This window comes from Danio rerio, chromosome 4 (assembly GCF_049306965.1).
Source record: "Danio rerio strain Tuebingen ecotype United States chromosome 4, GRCz12tu, whole genome shotgun sequence".
Classification (NCBI taxonomy): domain Eukaryota; kingdom Metazoa; phylum Chordata; class Actinopteri; order Cypriniformes; family Danionidae; genus Danio; species Danio rerio.
Genome location: NC_133179.1, coordinates 34,716,909 through 34,737,500, shown reverse-complemented (window position 1 = coordinate 34,737,500; position 20,592 = coordinate 34,716,909). Strand labels below are relative to the sequence as shown.

Below are 20,592 nucleotides of genomic sequence, written 5' to 3'. Positions count from 1 at the left end.
GTTAGTCGTCACCATTATTGAGGTTCATATGCTGATTATTGATGTCTCTTTGAGTGTGATTTACACCATAGAGCAGTGTTATTGACCGAGATATTCTTAAAAACTTCCAGAAATCATTGCCATATAAAGACATATAATGTAAAATAATAGATTTAACATTGAATAGGAGCAGTAAATTTTATTATACTAAATGAGAACAGACTCTGCCATTTAATAGCAACATGAACATCACCAGATCTTATTTAGGTTTTTGGCTGGCTTACAACAACAAAAGAGCTTTTTAAACAAAGTTCTTAACAATTGCAGTAGCCACGATATATAAATGTTAAAAATGACAGGGCTAAGAGCCCAACTAAAGCAAACTCTGTTCTCCATGATGGTGACGTAAAACTTTAACTTTTTCTCAAGAAGAACTTTAGTAGATGTTATACAAAAATACATGTATTAAGTAATAAGTGTAGCTGGTGAAGATGTTTGTAGAGTTGTTTAATCATCCGCTGATCATTTAAATGATTTAATCATTTGTTGTTTTTCAGGTTATTTCATTATAAAGCTGTGACTAAAGTTTTGTATGTTCTGTTCTTGTTTTTTCCCTTCAGTATTTCTTCATTTGTTCATTGTTAATCCTCAATTATCATTTAATTAGTCAGTTAATTAATGAATTTACTTCAGCTTTGCTACATGTTTCTTGAACACTCAGTAGTGTGGACACTTCAATAAAAACTGAAGTATATGCTCTGGGGTTTAAAGGGTTAAAGGTGTGAGAGGTAAAAACACAGTGTAAAATGTATTTTAACAGTAATATACTGTTAATTTACACTACGGAAGTAGACTGTTAAAAAACAGTATATTGCTGGCAACCACAGCTGCCAGTAGATTACTGTTAAATCAAGGAAAAAACAGTATTTTACTGTAAAACCTGAAGCTAATTTCTTCTGTGTGTCACCGTTGTGGAGGAGAGTAGAGCCAGTGTATGAGTTAAAGATGAACAATGAACTGCTGATGTTATTCTGCATGTTTCTCTATTTAAAGACAGCGGCTGTTTAATTGCTGATGCAGTCAGAATCTCTCTGGTGATTCCAGATGTACGTGTATGTGTGCTGTTGTGAAAAATAAGACATTAGAGTTAAACCAAACTTTTCTAATTAACTAAAATAAGTTATCATTATAAGTATGCTTCTAAGCATATATAGCACATTACTTCATAAACTCATTCAGCAGTTGACCAAGTTGAGGCAGTTGCTTTCAGTGAGCAAAATGAGTTCACTTGAGTATTGTGTAAATCAATGTAGTCCATGTATTTTTACAGCAACATACTGTAAAATAACAGTACATTGCTGGCAACTGCAGCTGCCAGTATTTTACTGTTTTTTAACGGGACAATTTTTAACAGTGTAGTCACCCTAGGGCACAAAAAAATAAAATATAATAATAATAATTATATATTATATATAACATACATATATTAACAAGTTTTAAACATGATTTCGGGTGCCAGACAAGTTTTAAACCTTGCCACAAATAAATCTAACTATAATTAATTACCCAGGATAGCGAAAACAAAACTTATACAAGACCCTCCGTTACATACAGTAACATAGAACCATACGAAATAAAAACAAGAAAATCGGATTCCACTTAGAAAGATTTAATGAACTAATTTAAATGGCAAATACAACTACAAGTAACAACATTACCAAAAAATAAATATTTATATAGTCAATATCCTACAATCATTTTAAGTAACCCAAAACAAGATTCCCCTCAAAAAACAACAACAAATGCACCAAGAAGTAAATAAACAAAACTTTTCAATTTTCTCAAATATCTAATTAAATGAAAATAAAGGGAGGTTGGGTGGAGATTGTATGTATGTAAGTGTATGAGTGAAACTGACCCAAGCGACTTGCAGTGGTGGTGTCAGGAGGTTACACGTCAGCAGTTTACTGGCTGGCAGGTGACTTGGCAGAACGGACAGAAATGATGAACAGGCAGCCGTTTTCGGAGGTGTCCTAACACATCGACACCAGTAACTTTGCAACACGAAGGTAACGTAAGACTGGCACTCGTCAGCAATTACCAGGAAACTTGGTATTACGGTGGCTATAAAGGACAAGTCAGTGAAAACTTGAGCATCGCCGCATCTCTTCCTCAGATTCCTCAGACCCAGGCAGAGCCACACCCGCCACGCAACTTGGTGACGCAAACACCACTCCCACACTGGAGGTCAGAACTCTCTCCCCGAAGAAAAAAATAAACCTTTTATATAATTTCACATCATCGTAATTGGTTGTAGCATTCAATGGGGATGAACTTATTATAAAAGTCAGTGACAAAGGAAGTAAACACAAAATAGGGGCAGTACAGAAAGTTTCTGTATTGTCACAATATAAATCGACTTTGAGTGGAAAGAGAGGAGCCTTCACTGCCAGCCACCAAGCTTTATTCTATTTTATTTTAATTTCCTGCCATGTTTCCTTGTTTAAGTCTTACTTTATTGTGCTTTATTTGTTGGGTTTATTAGTCTTAGGTTAGTGTTGGATTTGTTGGAAAACCTAAGTTTAGATTTTTTTATTCATTTTTGTGTAATTATGACACATGAATTTTTCCAGAGATAGGTTGCGGCTGGAAGGGCATCCGCTGCATAAAAACTTGCTGGATAAGTTGGCGGTTCATTCCGCTGTGGCGACCCCGGATTAATAAAGGGACTAAGCCGACAAGAAAATGAATGAATATGACACGTGAATAGTTTAATTATTTTTGTTGTAAGAAATTTACTAGTTTATATGAAACTGGATTCATGTGTCCTCTTTATGTTGTGTTCCCTTGTGAAATAAAATTTAGAAAAAAAGGTTTGTATCACTGACAGCAGACAACAGCTCATCAATTTGGGTTTGGCTAAGTCTAAAGCACTGCTTAAGGCCTCCATCATCCAGGTATAGTTTTTGGAGGAGTTGATGAATTCACAGAGCTGGTGCACCACTGAAAGGATCTAGTGGACATGGCGCTGAACAAATATATGCCATTTTTCAGCCTTCCTAAAGCATAAAACAGCTGTTCTCACAATAAAACTCATGTTAGCCATTTACCAATAAAGCTAGAGTCATCAGGCAGACAGAAGCCCTGCCCGTGATGCAAATCTGCATCTATAATTACATGTCTATTTATCTGAGCATCAGAGACTCTGCTCTCTGTATACCGTTTCCTGCTTTCTGTCAGGTGACTGGTCTGGTTTGCATGCACTGGTCTTGTTTTGATTTGGTGTGGGCTTTCTGTAGCACTCAGTGCCTACAAAAAGCCAGCATGGGCTTTGCAAAGCATGTTTAAAATATTGTGTTTAACAAAACAGAGCAATCAGAAAGAAAAAACATTCTTTATGGCAATTACTATTATTATACAATTTTAACAGCAATGATTAGACACGAGCAATTTTTAGCAATGATTTTTTTATTTAAAAGCTTGATGACTTTTTATAAAATGAGCCCAACATTAGTTAAAAAAAATCTATCATTTTTTTATTTTTATGAAAGCTGTACACATTTAGAGTATGATTGTCCTTTGGGTAATTTTTGACCCACCAGCTATAAACCATTTTTACTCAACAGAAACTACTGACATACACATGCTCACTAAAACACACACATACACACAATAAGAATCTGATATACTTTAACTTTTATGAATGTTGTCTTGCTAAAAACAAAACATTTTACACTTCTGCAGGTACTTTTATCATTAAAACATGATTTATCAGTAGTCAAAATGAGTGTTGTCCACTGATTGCTGATGAAATACTGCCCACTGACACATCTATCAAACCTCCCGTTTTTCCCAGGATCCTCCCGTATTTTACAATTTTATCCCGCTATCATCCTGTAAAGATCTTCCATAATTCTACCATATTTTGAATCTTTCTATGAAGGATGGCAATAGACATTAAAGAGTTGATCCTCACTATACACAACTCATACCGCCGAACCACCTGCTATTATAGGAATCTGTTCTGTGCTTTCATTTTATTTAGGCATGAAAACACTTTGGAATAAATATAAAAATGGCGGGACTTTCTACCTTTCCATTGCAATCCTCAAAACTGCCAATTCATGTAGACTGTCAGATGCGCTCCATAGTGATAAATATACGCTGTTTCCCAAACATATTCTGTACACATGATTTGAAACAGACATATACACATTATAATAATGTGGATCATGGTGAGAAGCAGGAATGGAACTAAACTTTGCAGAGCTGCAGCCCTTAAGGAACTAGATTTGACACCTGTGAAGAGGTTCAATGTAATTTCAGATTAATGGGTCCTTAACTTTGACATCAGTATGGTCAACTTTATATACAATACAATTCAAGACAATATAATAAATACCACATTTAAAGTAATATAAATACATATAGTGCCTTTGGACTTTTTTAAACATGTTTTTATTAGTTTTTTTCTATTTAGACATACACAAAACAAAAATACAAACACAACATAAAATGCCTGACACAAAACATAACTGCATATACTAAAATATACATATGACCAAAGCCATAAGCTGTTATGTTACCAACATTACAATATGGCAGGAAGAGTGAGAATGATGAAAACAGAATACACATGAATGAATGTCTATATGGACATTATGTCATTCTGAGTTTCAAAATGTCATATAAAGCAAGGTTTATATTGTCCAGATATGGTGTCCAAGTGCGAATAAATGTATCAGTTGTGGAGTGGCTAAGACATGTTAAGTAATCCAGGGGAATAATCTCTTGAGTTATTGAATGCCATCCTTTAATGGAAGGGGGCTTTTCATTGATCCATGACATCAAAATGTTTTTCCTGGCAGCAAAAGTTAACAGGCAGAAGAGTCGTTGTTCATACTTGTTCCTGATTAGTTTGCAGGGAAAACCCAGGAGAAGGGACAAAGGGTCTATATCTATGTCCAGACTAAAAATGTTGTTTATTTGGGCTACAATTCTGTTCCAGTAGGCCTGAATCACCTGACAGTCCCATATGCAATGAATATAATTCCCTATATTTGAGGTGCGATATGAATTCTATGAAGGATCCTGAGTTGAATGGCTCTGGCCCTATTGCAAACTGAAAGCTTATTGGCTAGAGACCAAGCCCTCCCATTCTTCTTCCAAAATATAAACCCCAAGCTCTTTTCCCCAAATTGATTTGCGATGGGAGTTACAGACAGTGTTTAAGAGGACTTATAGAAAAAATAAATCAGTTTTTGTTTAATGGGATTTAATAGAATTTTTTTTCAATTACTGTAAATGAGTATTTAGAAGTAAGTGTGGTGTTCTTAAATATGTAGTCTTTAATTTACAGGAATCTGAAGAAATGTCTTGGCAAATAAAATTTTGAAACAATAGTTTCAAAGGCAGTAGGTTTCCCTCCTCAAAAAGATTATCCATTATACATATACCACAGGCTGGCCAAAGATAAAGCCATGATCTAGAGTACTTGGCAAGAACTCTGAGTTATTTAAAATTGGTAGAAGAGGGGATGTTGTGTCAATTCTATCTTCCAATCTTTGGATGAAACGCCATGCCTTAAGAGTGTTATGCACTAAGGGACTGTGGTATAATGTTCTTTTCAATTTGGGATTGAGAGCAAATAGTAAGTTTTTTAAAGGGTATTTAGACTGAGAGGATTCAAGATCAAGCCAAACTAAGTTTGGATCTTCATTTAGCCATTCTACAATAAAACATAATTGATAAGCCAGCTGATACAGTCTAATGTTTGGAGTGCCTTTGGACTTAACTGCAGCTTTTGATACAATTTCTCACGGCATACTTTTAGACAGACTTCATAACTGGGTTGGTGTAGATGGGACGTTCACAGTTTATCTATGTGGGGGTCACAGATCGCGCACTGTTCCTTTATATCATGGTGTCTATCAACGGTCAGTACTTGGTCCACATCTCTTTAGTAAATGGTATGTTGCCTCATGGACAAATGCTGCAAGAAATTTGGTATTAGATATGTCATTGCTATGCCGATGACATGCAGATCAATATTAGCACTTCACCCAATTTATCGGCTTCAATGTCATTGCTTAACGCTTGCTTAGTTAAAATTAAAGCATGTATCCAGTAAAATTTGCTTAAACTGAATAGTTAAAAAAAACAAGATTTTATTGCTTGGCACTCCTTCTAACATCAAGAGGTGTAGTGAATTAGCGTTGACAGTTGATGGGTCAGTCTTATCACCATCCTCGCAGGCGCATAATCTTGGTCTTGTCCTTGGTGTTGTCTGAGCTTAGTCTGAAGCCTCATTTTAAACATGTAACTAAAATGGCCTTTTATCATCTTCAAAATATAGCCCCCATACGTCCTCTCCTCTAGAGGCCTGCTGAAAAGACTTGTCTATGCTTTAATCACGTCTCGTTTGGATTTTTGCAATTCTCTGCTTGGAGGGTTACCAGCTAATTATCTCAAGATTTTACAATACATCCAAAATTCAGCTGCACGTGTGTTGACATACATCATCTTGTTTTCACATCACTCCTGTACTTCAACAGTTTCACTGGCTCCCAGTCAAGTCTCGTATTGATTTTAAGACATTGATTTTAACATATAAAGCAGTTCATGCTTCAGGGTACATTTGTGACTTGATATCTATTTCCTCTGCCTCTTGCTGTCTATGCTCTGCCTGGGGTCCTACGCTGTTTCAGCCTCGTTGCAAACTCACACTGTAAAAAACAAATCCGTAAAATTTACGGTAAAAAAACGGCAGCTGTGGTTGCCAGTACTTTACCGTTAAAAACACGGTAAAAACCGTAAAAGTAATTTTTCATTTTTACGGTAAATTACTGCATTTTATTAATTTATAGAGGTAATATGTCTGTATTTTGAATGATCAACATCTGCACATCTTTTGTTACACAGTTAGACACGTTAGCACACCTACATGCTGGTGGTGGTAAGGAAGTTACATAATAAGCCAATCCTCATCACAATCAACTTTTCCCACAAGTAGAAAAGAGTATCAACATATAGAAGGTGCTCAGTGCCATTCACACAGCTACTAAACACCAGTATGTTAACACGCATAAAATTAAAGCCATGAAATAAACATTGTTTATCAACATTAGATGTAACATACATCTCTAATGTACATAACTAATGGGGAAACAACTAAAAAGATTCATATTAATGTCAAACAAATGCATAAAAAGTTTTGTGCCATGCAGGGAATTCTGGGGAAAGTCAATTTACGGTTATTCGCCGTATATATTAAGGAAACATACCGTTAACCAGGTTACGGATTTGTACTGTAGCATTTTTACAGTTTTTTACTGTTGAAATTACGGACCTTTTTTACAGTGCTGCACCATTGGAAATGCTGGTTCCTTGGACTGTTTTAAGAAGCTACTTAAAGCTCATCTTTTTAGGACTGTTTTTAATTTGTAATATTTTTATTATTACTGTGTTTTTTACTGTATTGTTTATTATTTTACTGTGTTTTGTTGTCTTTTACTGTCTTGTAAGCACTTTGGGTCTTAGAAAAGCATTAGCATTATTAAATAAAATGTATTATTTTTATGATTATTATTATTAAAAGTTTATGGCACAATTACAGCTAAACACATCTGTTAATGTCAAGCCACTTATGACAGCTTGATTTCCTGGAGGGAAAAAAAAATGAAAGTGAAAGTCTTTTTTATTTCATGGGGAGGAGCACCAAACTATAAAATGTGGAGCCATTCTGCAGAGGCAGTGCAGATGAAGAGCAGCTTCTAGAGGACATCAAAATAGTGGTAAGTCTTAAGTACATTTACAATCTCCTCTATGCAGGATGGTGAAGCTCCTGACTTTACGAATGACAGTTTGACTGATACTGAAATGTGACTCAATGGTTATTTTGTTCTTCAAATTATATTATGAAATTACTGGTATAATTGATCAGCATATTCTTGTGCTACTTTTACCAAACAATTATAAATATTTATAAAAGATTCATTACTTTACAAAACATGTTTTCTCTGGTCTTTTGTCTCTACATTTGGTCAGGATAATCCTTGATGAAACATGATATTAAGAAAGAAGCAAGGTAAAAACTTATTTTAAGCAAACAAAAGATATATATATATATATATATATATATATATATATATATATATATATATATATATATATATATAAATCACAGCAAAATCCACAGAGTAAAATTTACTCAGTTCAGAGAACATTTGGTCTCTCTCTAAATTGAGCAAAATTTAGCAGCAGAGTTAAAGTTAATGAGACAATGATGGGGTTAATTAAGTGATGATTGAGGACTGATGATGAACACCTGCTGTTAAACAGAAACAGAAGGGAAGCAGCAGCAGCTACGCTCATTGCTTACTTGATTGACTTTATTTCTGTCAGATGTTCACACAAGTTTGTATGAGATTTATTGAGACTAGGGTATATGATAAGCTAGTGCTGTTCCCATGCTGATACACTTCCGGTGACCTGTTATTGTGAACGTTTTTTTATTTTATACGGTTCCTTATACAGCATCGATGTTGTAATGTCATTAAAATACATTAAGTTAAATAAACTGTAGCATTTATTTAGTTGCTCAAGCGTAAAATGAGACAAAAAGCTGATTACTCGCACGCGCCTGTCAGAAACGGCAGGCTAACGCAGAAGCTCAATTAAAAGTAAAATTAAAAGTCCTATTAGCATGCTTCGGCATATACCCCATTAACTGTTTTAGTTCTTTACATTTTACAAAAAAAAATAAAATAATAATAAAATAATATTTTTTTTTGTTACCCTGACATCACCACCATGGAAAAAAGTGTTTGATATACTTGGACTCGATTTCTAACAGTTGCTCTGACAAGTATAAAAAAGAACAAATGTGATCAAGCTGACTGATCCTGTATTGAATCTTATTCTTGACAAGAGTAAGAGTATAAGAGATTATATTTGACTTTGCAAATTATATTTCAATGATGGTTTATCACATAAGAAACTAAATGCAGTGTTTATTTGGAGAATGGTCCTCAACTGTGGTTTTATATATATTTTTGAAACAAACTGAACATCTGAAACAATTCAGAGACACAGACATCAATAATCAGCGGTTCTATCTCAACAGTGGTTAGAGTTTTATTTATTTTTGGCTGTAGTGCATGTTAAGACAATCATACGAAATTCATCCATAGTTCCCAGCATGCACTGTAAGGAGGGAAAAAAAATAAAAATAAACTGACCATAGTTGAGAAGCATACTCTGATTCTTTATGTCTATGTGTTTTAAGTGTTCAATGTGTTTTATGATCTGATAAAAGTATTGGTGAGCTTCATTTTCTTAATACAGTGCTCCTTTTGTGATACAACATTATTTAAACTTAATAGGTCAAAACCAATTTTACTGATTTGACCAGTGACTAAACCACCACAGAGTTAATTATTCAGAGCACAATTGTTATTTTCATACAATATTTGGCAAACAAAGAGAACCTAACATTAATTATCAAGTCAGAGTCCAAGTAAAGCAGCTACTGTTCTCCTCAATGGTGACAGCTTAAACACAAAAAGTGTTTTTTTTTTTTGTAAAAAATTACTTAATTCTTAATATTATCACTGTATGTAATTTTGTAGAGTGTGGCACAAATAAGGCCAAACAGGTTGTTAATAGGTAAAGATGCTGTTTGTGGAGTTACTTAATGATGCTCTGCTGAGATTTTGAAAGATTTAAGGCCCTACCATACACTCGGCGCGGCGCAATACTTGTTTGGTAGTATCAGCTTGGAGCAAGAGTCGTTTTGAGCCGTTGCGCTACGCTGTTTAAATAGTAAATGCATTAGCGCTCATATGTGCGTCCATAGGCGCTCTGGTCTAAAAAGCAAGGCGTTTATTTTGAGAAACTAAAATAGATTTTTCATTAGACCAAAACAAACCTGGTCTAAACTCCGGCGCAGAGTTGCACCTTGCTTACACACTACTTAATATGCACAAGAGAGCAATAGGCAAATATCTTTACAAATGAAAAAAATTAAATATTCAGGATTTATATAGGATATAATAAGAATAGATATAGGATATAAATATAAAGGATTAAAGTATTACAAAACATTATTTTCTAGCCTACATAAATATGAAAAACTGTCAGGGTTGGTGAGGGGAAATGGGTAAAAAGGAGCGAGGAATAAAATGCTAAATAAACTACCCCGAGGGGGAAAACATTAACAAAACAAATACATTCACAAACAAACTTCACTGGGCTGGCTGGTAAGGAACAGGACTGGAAACACGACAGGACAAGGGTTCAAACAACAACATGTGATGACGAACTGGCACAGGACAGCAAATGTGAGGGGTTTATAAACTGTAGAAAATTAACACACAAACAGGTGAACACAATTAACTAATAATGAGTTAACAAGGAGGGTGGGACAAGACAGACGTGAGAGCGCATGACAGAGAGACAACACAAGTCATGCGCTCACATAACAGGACAAGAACATGCAGCCAATGAGAGAACGTTCGAGGTTACAGAAGTAACCCTTCGTACCCCGAGGAGGGGAACGGAAGTGCCATAGAGTGGATTGATTGAAATCCACGAAATGGGAGGATTCGGATCAGAAGCCGCTTGTCTTTAGAGTATTGAACGGGCCAATGAATGAAATTAATTGGCAGCGTAAGCTTGCGCAGGTGTGCGGCATAGGCAATTAGCCCAGCATATAAGCGCACCTGAAGCCAGCAGACGCTATCCTTTTGAGCTGAAGATCCTTTCAAACAGCTAAGGGACAGTCATTATGGCGACGGAGTATGGCACTTCCGTTCCCCTCCTCGGGGAACGAAGGGTTACTTCTGTAACCTCGAACGTTCCCCTTCGGTTGGGGAACTTCAGTGCCATAGAGTGGATTGATTGTAATCCACGAAATGGGAGAAGTATGGAAAGCGCCATAATGACTGCACCTTACCAACGCCCCCAATGAGGGGATAGTCAAGCAAGCGTGACGCACCCACATCATGGGAGGCGCGGTCCTCCAACGTGTCCCTGGCCTTAATTTATCCTACTTCAACAGAAGTTTTACGGATTTAGATATATTTTTTGGGAAGTCTTGAGCATCTAGATAATTCTAGGAAATACGACAGTACGTTGGGAAGTGTACAATCCCGATAGGGAGGACGCTGCGGAGGCCATCCGTTACCCAAGGGGGGCATAGATGGCAGAATTAACATATGGACTAGCCCTAAAAAGGGGGAGTACGCATAGCAAAAGAGTGGTTAGCAGAGAGGGAAGACACGGGTCCGCCCAGGGGGGGGGACTTAACCGTGGCGGAATAAGCATATGGGATCGCCTAGTGGGGATCACGCATACCAGGCACCTATACCCAAAACGCGGGCTGACTAGCGGGCAGACCTACAACGTATTGGGCCAGCAAGTGACTCCTCTGCTGAGTCAGTGCTGGGGGCCACGGAGGAATCTGCAGGGCTCACCTGATGGGGAACTTTACTGACAGATAAAAAGGCGCACGTACCTCCGTGTTAGGGAGAATGGCGCAGCAAGCGTGTTTCAACACCCTACCGAGTTGTTTCCTCAATCACCAAAGGGTTACCTAATACCCTTGAGGAAACCGGCTCCACTCGCAGATTGTAAAACCTTGCAAATGTGTTGGGTGTCGCCCAGCCCACAGCTCTACAGATGTCTGTTAGAGAGGCGCCGCGTGCACGCGCCCAAGAGGATGCAACGCTCCGAGTGGAGTGTGCACGTACTCCCGGGGGACACGGCTGACCTCGACTCGAATAAGCGAGTGAAATGGCATCCACAATCCAGTGGGATAATCTTTGTTTCGATACGGCACTTCCCTGCTGCCGACCGCCATAACAGACAAAGAGCTGCTCAGATGATCTAAAATTCTGAGTACGGTCCACATAAATGCGCAGAGCGCGAACTGGACAAAGTAAAGAAAGGGCTGGGTCTGCCTCCTCCGGGGGCAGCGCTTGCAGGTTCACTACCTGATCTTTAAAGGGGGTGGTAGGAACCTTGGGCACATAACCGGGGCGGGGTCTCAGGATGACGTGAGAGTAATCCGGCCCGAATTCCAGGAATGAGTCACTGACCGAAAATGCCTCCAGGTCCCCGACCCTCTTGATGGAGGCCAACGCAACCAGCAGAGCTGTCTTCAGGGACAGAAATCTTAGAGATACTGATTCGAGTGGCTCAAAGGGATCGGATCGCAAACTCGTGAGAACGAGTCCCAAGAGGGCATGAGAGGGGGGCGAGATGGATTAATTCATCTAGCACCCCTAAGGAACTGGATGACAAGGTTATGCTTTCCCACGGTGCCGCCAGCTACCGCGTTATGATAAGCGGAGATGGCGGCCACGTAAACCTTGAGAGTGGAGGGCGACAGCCTGCTGTCCAACTTCTCTTGAAGGAAAGAGAGCACAACACTAATCTGGCAATTTCGGGGGTCTTCTCTGCGAGAGACGCACCATTCAGTGAATAGACTCCACTTCAGGGCGTAGGCGCGCCTCGTGGAGGGGGCTCTAGCCTGAGTGATGGTATTAACCACCGCAGTCGGTAGGTTACCTAAGTCTTCCTTGCGTCTAGGGACCACACGTGGAGGTTCCAAAGATCGGGGCGAGGGTGCCAGATGGTGCCCTGTCCCTGAGAGAGTAGGTCCTCTCTCAAAGGGATCCGCCAGGGGAGGGCCGTCGCGAGGAGTGAGAGCTCTGATATCCAGGTCCGGTTGGGCCAAAGGGGCGCAACTAGCAGAACCTGTTCCTCGTCCTCCCTGACCTTGCACAGAAACTGCGCGAGCAGGCTCACTGGGGGAAACGCATACTCGCGCATGCCCCGAGGCCAGCTGTGGGCCAGTGCATCCGTGCCGAGAGAGCCCTCGGTCAGGGAAAAAACAACTGGCAGTGAGCGTTCTCGGGGGAAGCAAACAGATCGATCTGGGCCTCCCCGAATCGCGCCCATATCAGCTGAACAGACTCGGGGTGGAGTCTCCATTCTCCAGGGCGTACCAGCTGTCGTGAGAGCGCATCGGCTGCACGATTGAGCGTGCCTGGAACGTGAATGGCGCGCAGCGATTTCAGCCGCGGGTGACTCCAGAGGAGCAGACGGCGGGCGAGCTGAGACATGCGGTGAGAGCGCATACCCCCCATGCGGTTGATATACGCCGCCGCCGCCATACTGTCCGTCCTGACCAGCACGTGTTGCCGCTCCAGCACCGGTAAAAAGCGGTGGAGAGCGAGGAACAAAGCCAACAGCTCTAGGCGATTGATATGCCAATGCAGCTGGGCACCCTTCCACAGGCCCGCAGCCGCATGCCCGCGACACACGGCCCCCCAACCCGTGTTGGAAGCATCTGTTGAAACAACAACATGGCTGAACGCCTGTCCTAGAGGCACACCGGCCTGTAGGAACGAGGGGTCGTTCCAAGGGCTGAGGGCGCGGCGACACACGCAGTAACCGAGACCCGGTGTGTGCCCGCGTGCCATGCGCGTCTGGGGACCCGATCGTGAAGCCAGTGCTGAAGTGGTCTCATATGGAGCAACCCGAGCGGCGTGACGGCGGCTGCGGATGCCATATGCCCCAGGAGCCTCTGAAAGAACTTCAGTGGGACCACTAGTTTGCTGTCGAGCTCCCTCAGACAGTTCAGCAACAGGCGAGCGCGTTCCTCAGAGAGGTGCGCTACCATGGTGATCGAGTCCAGCTCCATCCCGAGAAAAGAAATCCTCTGCACGGGGGCGAGTTTGCTCTTTTCTCGGTTGACCTGAAGCCCCAGTAGGCGGAGATGCCGAAGCACCTTGTCCCTGTGCATAATCAACTGCTCCCGCGAGTGAGCTAAATCAGCCAGTCGTCGAGATAATTGAGTATGCGAATGCCCGCGATCCGAAGGGGCGCTAGGGCACCCTCCGCGAGTTTGGTGAAGACCCGCGGAGACAGAGAGAGCGCGAAGGGGAGGACCTTGTACTGCCACGACCTTCGAACGCAAACCGCAGAAATTGGCGGTGGCGTGGAAGAATGGAGACATGGAAATACGTGTCCTTCAGGTCTATGGCTGCAAACCAATCCTGAGGACGAATGCATTGGAGAATGCGCCTCTGCGTGAGCATTCTGAACGGCAGCCTGTGCAGACAGCGGTTCAAAACGCGCAGATCTAGGATTGGCCGTGACCCACCGCTCTTTTTGGGTACGATGAAGAAGGAACCGGCTCGATTGCACCCTTCGCCAGGAGGGCAGCAATCTCCTCTCGCAAGACAGGGGCGGACAGGGGGTTGACCCTGGAGAAATACACACCCGTAAACTTGGGGGGCCGTTTCGCGAACTGAATCGCGTAACCGAGTCTGATTGTGCGTATGAGCCACCGCGAGGGGCTGGCCCACGCTAACCAGGCAGGCAGAGCCCTCGCTAATGGAGTCATCGCTACAATCGCTGACGTACCAGCGGTGGGGCAGCGCGGAGTGGGTGTGCTGATCCGGGAAGCACGAGGCTGGAGGGGTGAGGGAAGGGAGACCGTCCCCCCAGTGCTCGTGAGCCACTGGCGAAGCACGTAGAGTCTGCGAGCCGGAAGGCAGCGCGTCCCGGACTGGCAGAACTGGTGCAGTCACATCGGGGGAAGGGAAAAAGTGCTCTTTTAATTATGTTTTGGTGGCACTGAAAAGTACCGTTGTTATCGGGGCCCCGCCCTCCAGCGGGGAAAGAGCAAGTTTCCTCTTCTCCGGATGGCCTGTCTCAGGGACGCTTCGCGGTCCGTTTACCGGACTTAACGGCGCCCTGGGCAGGAGGGGCTGCCTGCTTTCGAGGTGTACGCCGCGCCCACTTGGCCGGAGGCGGGGGCGGGGCAGCACTCGTTGGCGGGCGCCCTCGGCGAGGAACAGCGGAGGTGGATGGCTCGGCGGGCGGAGCGGGCTTACGGCCACGCCGATAGATGACATTGCCCATCGCATCCGACTGCTCTTTCACCGCCTTGAATTCCTGGGTGAATTCACCAACGGTGTCGCCGAACAGGCCAGCCTGGGATATGGGCGAGTCAAGAAAGCGAACTTTGTCAACATTGCGCATATCGGCCAGGTTTAGGCAGAGGTGGCGTTCCTGAACCACAAGTGTGGACATCGTCCTCCCCAGCGCACACGCGGCGGACTTAGTAGTCCGAAGAGCATAGTCGGTCGCGGTGCGCAGCTCATGTAATAAGCTTGGGTTGGACCCGCCCTCGTGCAGCTCGGCCAGCGCCTGCGCTTGGTAGCGCTGGTAGGTGGCCATCGCGTGCAAAGCAGAAGCAGCCTGGCCCGCAGCCTTATAAGCTCTGGCTCCGAGGGAGGCAGACAACCTACAGGCTTTGGACGGTAGGCGGGGCAAACCCCGCCACGTAGAGGCGCCGCGGCCAAAGATTGACCGCGATAGCGCGCTCCACTGACGGGATCGCCTCATACCCCCTGGCAGCTCCGCCGTCAAGGGCGGTGAGGGCGGAGGTACACGCAGCACAGGCAGAGAAAGGTGCCCTCCAAGACTGCGTGAGCCTACTGTGCACTTCCGGGAAGAAGGGGACGAGAGGCTTCGAAGGCTTCGCCTTCTGGTCCTCTACGTAGCACCCATCTAGTTGGTCCGGCCACAGAGCTGGGGGACAAACCATCTCCAACCCCACGGCCGAAGCAGCCCGGGAAAGCACGGCTAACATGTCCGCTTCAGGATCCGATTTGACAGCGCTCACCTGCCCGGAGGGGGCGAGCGGGTCCGGATCTTCGTTGGACAGTGAAAGCCCACCCTCCGATGCCGCGGAGGACATGTGATCTCCGGTGTCAGCGAGTGTGAGAGCTACTATCTGGTTAGACGGATCACTCCCACTACCCGAAGCTTGGATGGAGCGCCGTGAGGAGCGAGAGGTCCGCGAGCCCGTGGGCGGCGGATTATCTCCCGCTGAAACCCTCAGATCTGCCCGAGCGCCCGCTGCTTTTTTAGAACAGGAGGCAACTGGGGTGGCTCGCTCTCTTGCGAAAGTTAGCCGCGATCTTAGCTGTGCAACGGTCATGGCATCGCAATGACGACATGAACCGCCCGCGAGCACCGCATTAACATGCTGGACCCCCAAACATGCAATGCAGTGATCGTGTCCATCATTCGGAGCCAGGAAACCCCTGCATCCAGAAACGCACAGTCGGAGCGCCATCCTGAAAAGGACGTGCTGCACGACTGTGTTGCTCTTTTAGGAAAGTTGCAACAATACGCACCGCTCTGGCGGACCGGACCCAAAGAACCGCAGGCAAGGGAGAAACCCAGCTCGACCGTCTGCCACCGCGAAGACCCACTCTGGACCGGGAGACACACTCGTTCGCTCTGAAGTGCTTGAACAGCAAGAGGAACCCTCATCGACTCACTCAGAAAGGATCTGAAGTGAAAAGGATAGCGTCTGCTGGCTTCAGGTGCGCTTATATGCTGGGCTAATTGCCTATGCCGCACAACTCTCAACTCTTTACTATTCAATAAGGGAGCCGATTCATAGAACCGAGCCGACTCGAGCTTCACCAGGCAACGGCTCTCTGCATTTGAAATCCACCCGTCATCTCATCCAGTGGATTCGTCCTCAGTAAGTGTTTAAATATCCAATTCTGTCAGATAAAGAGTTGTTTTATATATGAAGAATTTCATTGCAAAACAAGATATATCCATTTTGAAAAATACTGGTTATTTGACATTATTATTTAAGACACCAACAGTCAAGTTTATTCACATGTTTTGTACATTAAACTATTACTTGAGCTCAGTGAAGGCCAGGAACTCAATATTTTCAAATCCAGAATATTTTTTCTTTAATTTTTTGTCCATAAATAGTTCATAAATAAGTCAAAAACCATGCCAAAATGCAACGTATTTATCTTAACATTGTCAGATATCTTAAATAGGTTAAAAAAAACCTATATATCATAAATATATGGAATAATATATACAAAGATTGATTACAGTTTTTCTCAAATGCTAAAACACAAAAGCCAGACCTCTAAACCAGTGGTCCCCAACCACCGGGCCGTGGACCGGTACCGGTCCGTGGAACAATTGGTGCCAGGCCACATAAGAAATCATAAATTATTTCTGTAGAAAATATTACACCAGCGACTTGGTTTCTTCCACTCACCCCTGCCATCTCACATTAAATGGACTATGCCAAAATCCACCACGGAGTGAAGTGAAAGTGTAGCTGGAAGAATTCTCGCTAGAATATAGCTCAGTGGTGGATGTTGATAGTTTAAAGTTATAAAACAGGTATTATAGAGTCCAAATCAGCAGAGCATTTAAGGAATGTGCATATATGTGTGCGTGCATTACTAAGTACCCTAAATCATTGCAATATGTATTTATATGGAGTTTCACATAATCATAATCATTAGGTCAGTAACATGCCAATGCATACATTTAATTTGGCTATACGGTTGTATTATTGTTAATATGTTCGTCAGTTGAAATGTTTGGCACAAATGTTATGTATTTGATGCATATAAACCTTGATTGAAACATAAGCAGACCGCAATAGTGCAACTGGCGCATGCACACTGAGTTGTTCATGATTAACCTGGATTCATATGATGTGGCCCTGATGCAGCTCAGCGACATGATGGCGCACAGGGATTGTGGTGTGTGTGGTGTGTGAATAAAGTAAACTTTTACACCCTGATCATGTTTTCAAGAGTACTTGTTGTGTTATAGTAGTGTACATGCAGTATTTTCAATAGATTTATACTCTTCTTATAAAATTTACAAATTAAAATTACTAAACCTCTGCAGAGAGCTAAAAAGATCCGATACTGTAAAGTTTCTAAAAATATGCATTGGCAGTTCTGAAACAAAGAACCTTCTTACTTCACGAGTTCACACTTGCATTTGTTTAAGTATAAAGCATATTTGGCGTGCTGTCTGATGGGAGGGCTCTGAGCTCAAGGAGACACCCCAACGCGAGTTATTCCCCTTATCAGGAAACAAAGAGGAGTTGGGATTCGAGCGAAGTATCTAGCCCAGCCCCAGAACGCTCCCCAAAAAAACGCTACAGGACAGCAGCCAGACAGGTGTGCAAGCCCCCCAAAATTTGCTGATCTTAAAAATTTGGAGTGGTGCTGTTAAGTTGTAAGTGTTTCGGGAGGAAGCGGTTGCGTTGTTGACAGTGGTGCATAATGAGTGTCTCCAGCCAGTATCTGCTCCCACAGGAGACGGGCGTATTCTGTGGGAGTAATTGCTGCATTAGCAATGGTGTGTGTTAAAGTATGCATCCCCGTAATAGCTGTCGCTGTGCTGACAGTGGTGTATGATGAGGTATGCGTCTCTCATAGAAGTGGTTACTGCGCTTGCAGTGATGTGTAAAAAGTAAAAAGAGGTATGCGTCTCCCGTAGGAGCAGTCACTGTGCTAGCGGTGGTGCATGTTAAGGTGTACGTCTCTATTTGGGAGCTGTCACTGCACTTGCAGTGGTGCATAATTATGAGGTGTACGTCTCCTAAAGGAGCGGTCACTTCACTTGCAGTGATGCGTAATTATGGGATGTACGTCTCCTTTAGGAGCGATCACTGCATTAGCAGTGGTGCATAAAAAGGGGTGTGCGTCTCCTGTAGGAGCTTTCACTGCGCTTGCAGTGGTGCATAATTGTAAGGTGTATGTCTCCCGTAGGAGCAGTCTCTGCGCTTGCAGTGGTGCATTATTATAAGGTGTACGTCTCCCGTAGGAGCGATCACTGCGCTTGCAGTGGTGCGTAATTATTAACTATACGTCTCCCGTAGGAGCAGTCACTGCGCTTGCAGTGGGGCATAAAAGTGTGCGTCTTCTGTAGTAGTGGTCTCTGCTCTTGCAATGGTGCATGATAGTGGGGTGTATGTCTCAAGGAGGAGCTGTCACTGCACGTTCAGTGGTGCATAATAAGGTGTACGTCTCCAGTGGGAGCTGTCACTGCACTTGCAGCGGTGCATAATAAGGTGTACGTCCCCAGTGGGAGCTGTCACTGCACTTGCAGCGGTGCATAATAAGGTGCGCGTCTCCATTAGCTGTCACTGCACTTGCAGTGGTGCATGATGAGGTGTGCGTCTCCAGTAGGAGCTGTCACCGCGCTTGCAGTGGTGCATAACAATAATGTGTGCACTTCCCATAAAGCAGGTCACACACCAGAAGCGCTGCTCGGCGCCGCGACACGGCGCGCACATGACAGTTTAAAGTATCACACACCAGACGCGCACATTTGAATGATATTTAACATAAAACTAATCAGATGGCGCTCTGTGGCGCGGCAGAAAAATTAACTGCGTCCTGGGCCGTGGCCGGGTGCCGCTGACTTGCGGCGCTGGTGTGTATCCTGATAGAAACCTATGTTTAAAATTCCAAAATGGATGGCGCTGCGTGGCGCTTCTGGTGTGCGACCTGCTTAAGATTGGTCACTGCCCTAGCAGCAGTGTGTAATAAGGTGTGCGTATCCTGTAGGAGCGGTCACTGCGCTTGCAATGAGTAGTGCAAGGAGCGTTGAGTAGTTTGGAATGGAGTTCCATGATTTATATTGAGTGCAATTGTGACTTGAATTGCTGTGAAAATAGATGGGGTAAGCTAGTCGTGTGATTCTGTATGATTTCTGAGCTGAAATTGCTTATCGGCTTGGTGTTATTATTACTTCATATTACTTCATAATATTTATTTATTTAAGCAATTTATTTTATATACACATGTCGTCTATGTAAACGTTAATAACGTATTTAAGTTTTATACATGTTAAGTACCTAGACGATTAATCTAAGGACTATAATCTATACATGGCCCAGGATCACGGGTGGAAAGAAAAGAGAGGAGGGCATGAGTGACATCAGCGGAGGCGGCCTCGTGCTGGAACTTGCGTCGAGGCCTGAAGAAAGTTAGGGGCTAGAGCCGTTTGCGGAGGCATGCTCGCGCTACTGATGGCCCTAGGATCACAGGTGGAAGAAAAAGAGAAGAGAGAAGGGGCTGCCGGCGTTAGAGACATTAGCGGAGGTGGCCTCGCGCTGGAACATGCGTCGAGGCCTGAACAAACCATGTTAATCTGCAAGCGGCATGAGGGAAGAGTCTGCTTGTTAAGTGGTGACGTGTTGGTGACGTATGTAATACTGTTTTCGGGTCCAAGCTGCCACTCATTTGAGTTGAGAAATTATTCGTTTATGATCACTTTTAATTCATATCACACGATAAAGTTTATTTTATACAAAATCATACTGTACACAACCATTTTTTGGGCTTGCTGCATAACAAATACCAAAATCTTAACAATTTATAAAAATTTATCACTTTCTGGCCATCAGATATGAGGTGTGGACATTGCGATCGTGATTTTCGAAAGTATTAAATCGCTTTGTAAACATTATAATTACAATTTCATGAGTCTCCCCATGCAGTTAATTGAGAAATTATTTGTTTATGATCAATTTTAATTCATATTACATGTTAAGTTAGTTTTATACAAAGTCATAATGTACACAACCATTTTTGGGCTTGCTGCATAGCAAATACCAAAATTTTAACAATTTATAAAAATTAATCACTTGCATCATGTATGAGGCATAGACATATATATCGTGATCATGACTTTCGAAAGTAATAAATCGCTTTGTAAACGGTATAATTACCATTTCAT

The 20,592-nt window shown here is 42.9% G+C and overlaps 3 protein-coding genes across 6 annotated transcripts in view; 1 reads left to right on the top strand and 2 right to left on the bottom strand.

Moving 5' to 3' along the window:
* LOC137491238 (uncharacterized) overlaps positions 1-20,592 on the bottom strand; it is a 1,025,816-nt gene that overhangs the window by 97,175 nt on the left and 908,049 nt on the right. The gene's annotated exons all lie outside the window — the stretch shown is intronic.
* The window catches only part of LOC137491231 (uncharacterized), a 498,327-nt gene that overhangs the window by 356,908 nt on the left and 120,827 nt on the right, over positions 1-20,592 (bottom strand). The gene's annotated exons all lie outside the window — the stretch shown is intronic.
* LOC137491186 (uncharacterized) overlaps positions 1-20,592 on the top strand; it is a 92,570-nt gene that overhangs the window by 30,921 nt on the left and 41,057 nt on the right. For 2 of the 4 annotated variants that reach the window (XM_073947479.1, XM_068220284.2), the window contains exon 3: positions 7,691-7,772. The exons of 1 other annotated variant lie outside the window; for it this stretch is intronic. The gene's annotated coding sequence lies outside the window, so the exon portion shown is untranslated. Of the gene's footprint in view, positions 1-7,594; positions 7,773-20,592 lie in introns of all 4 variants that reach the window. One more of the 4 variants, XM_073947478.1, reaches the window with a different exon arrangement.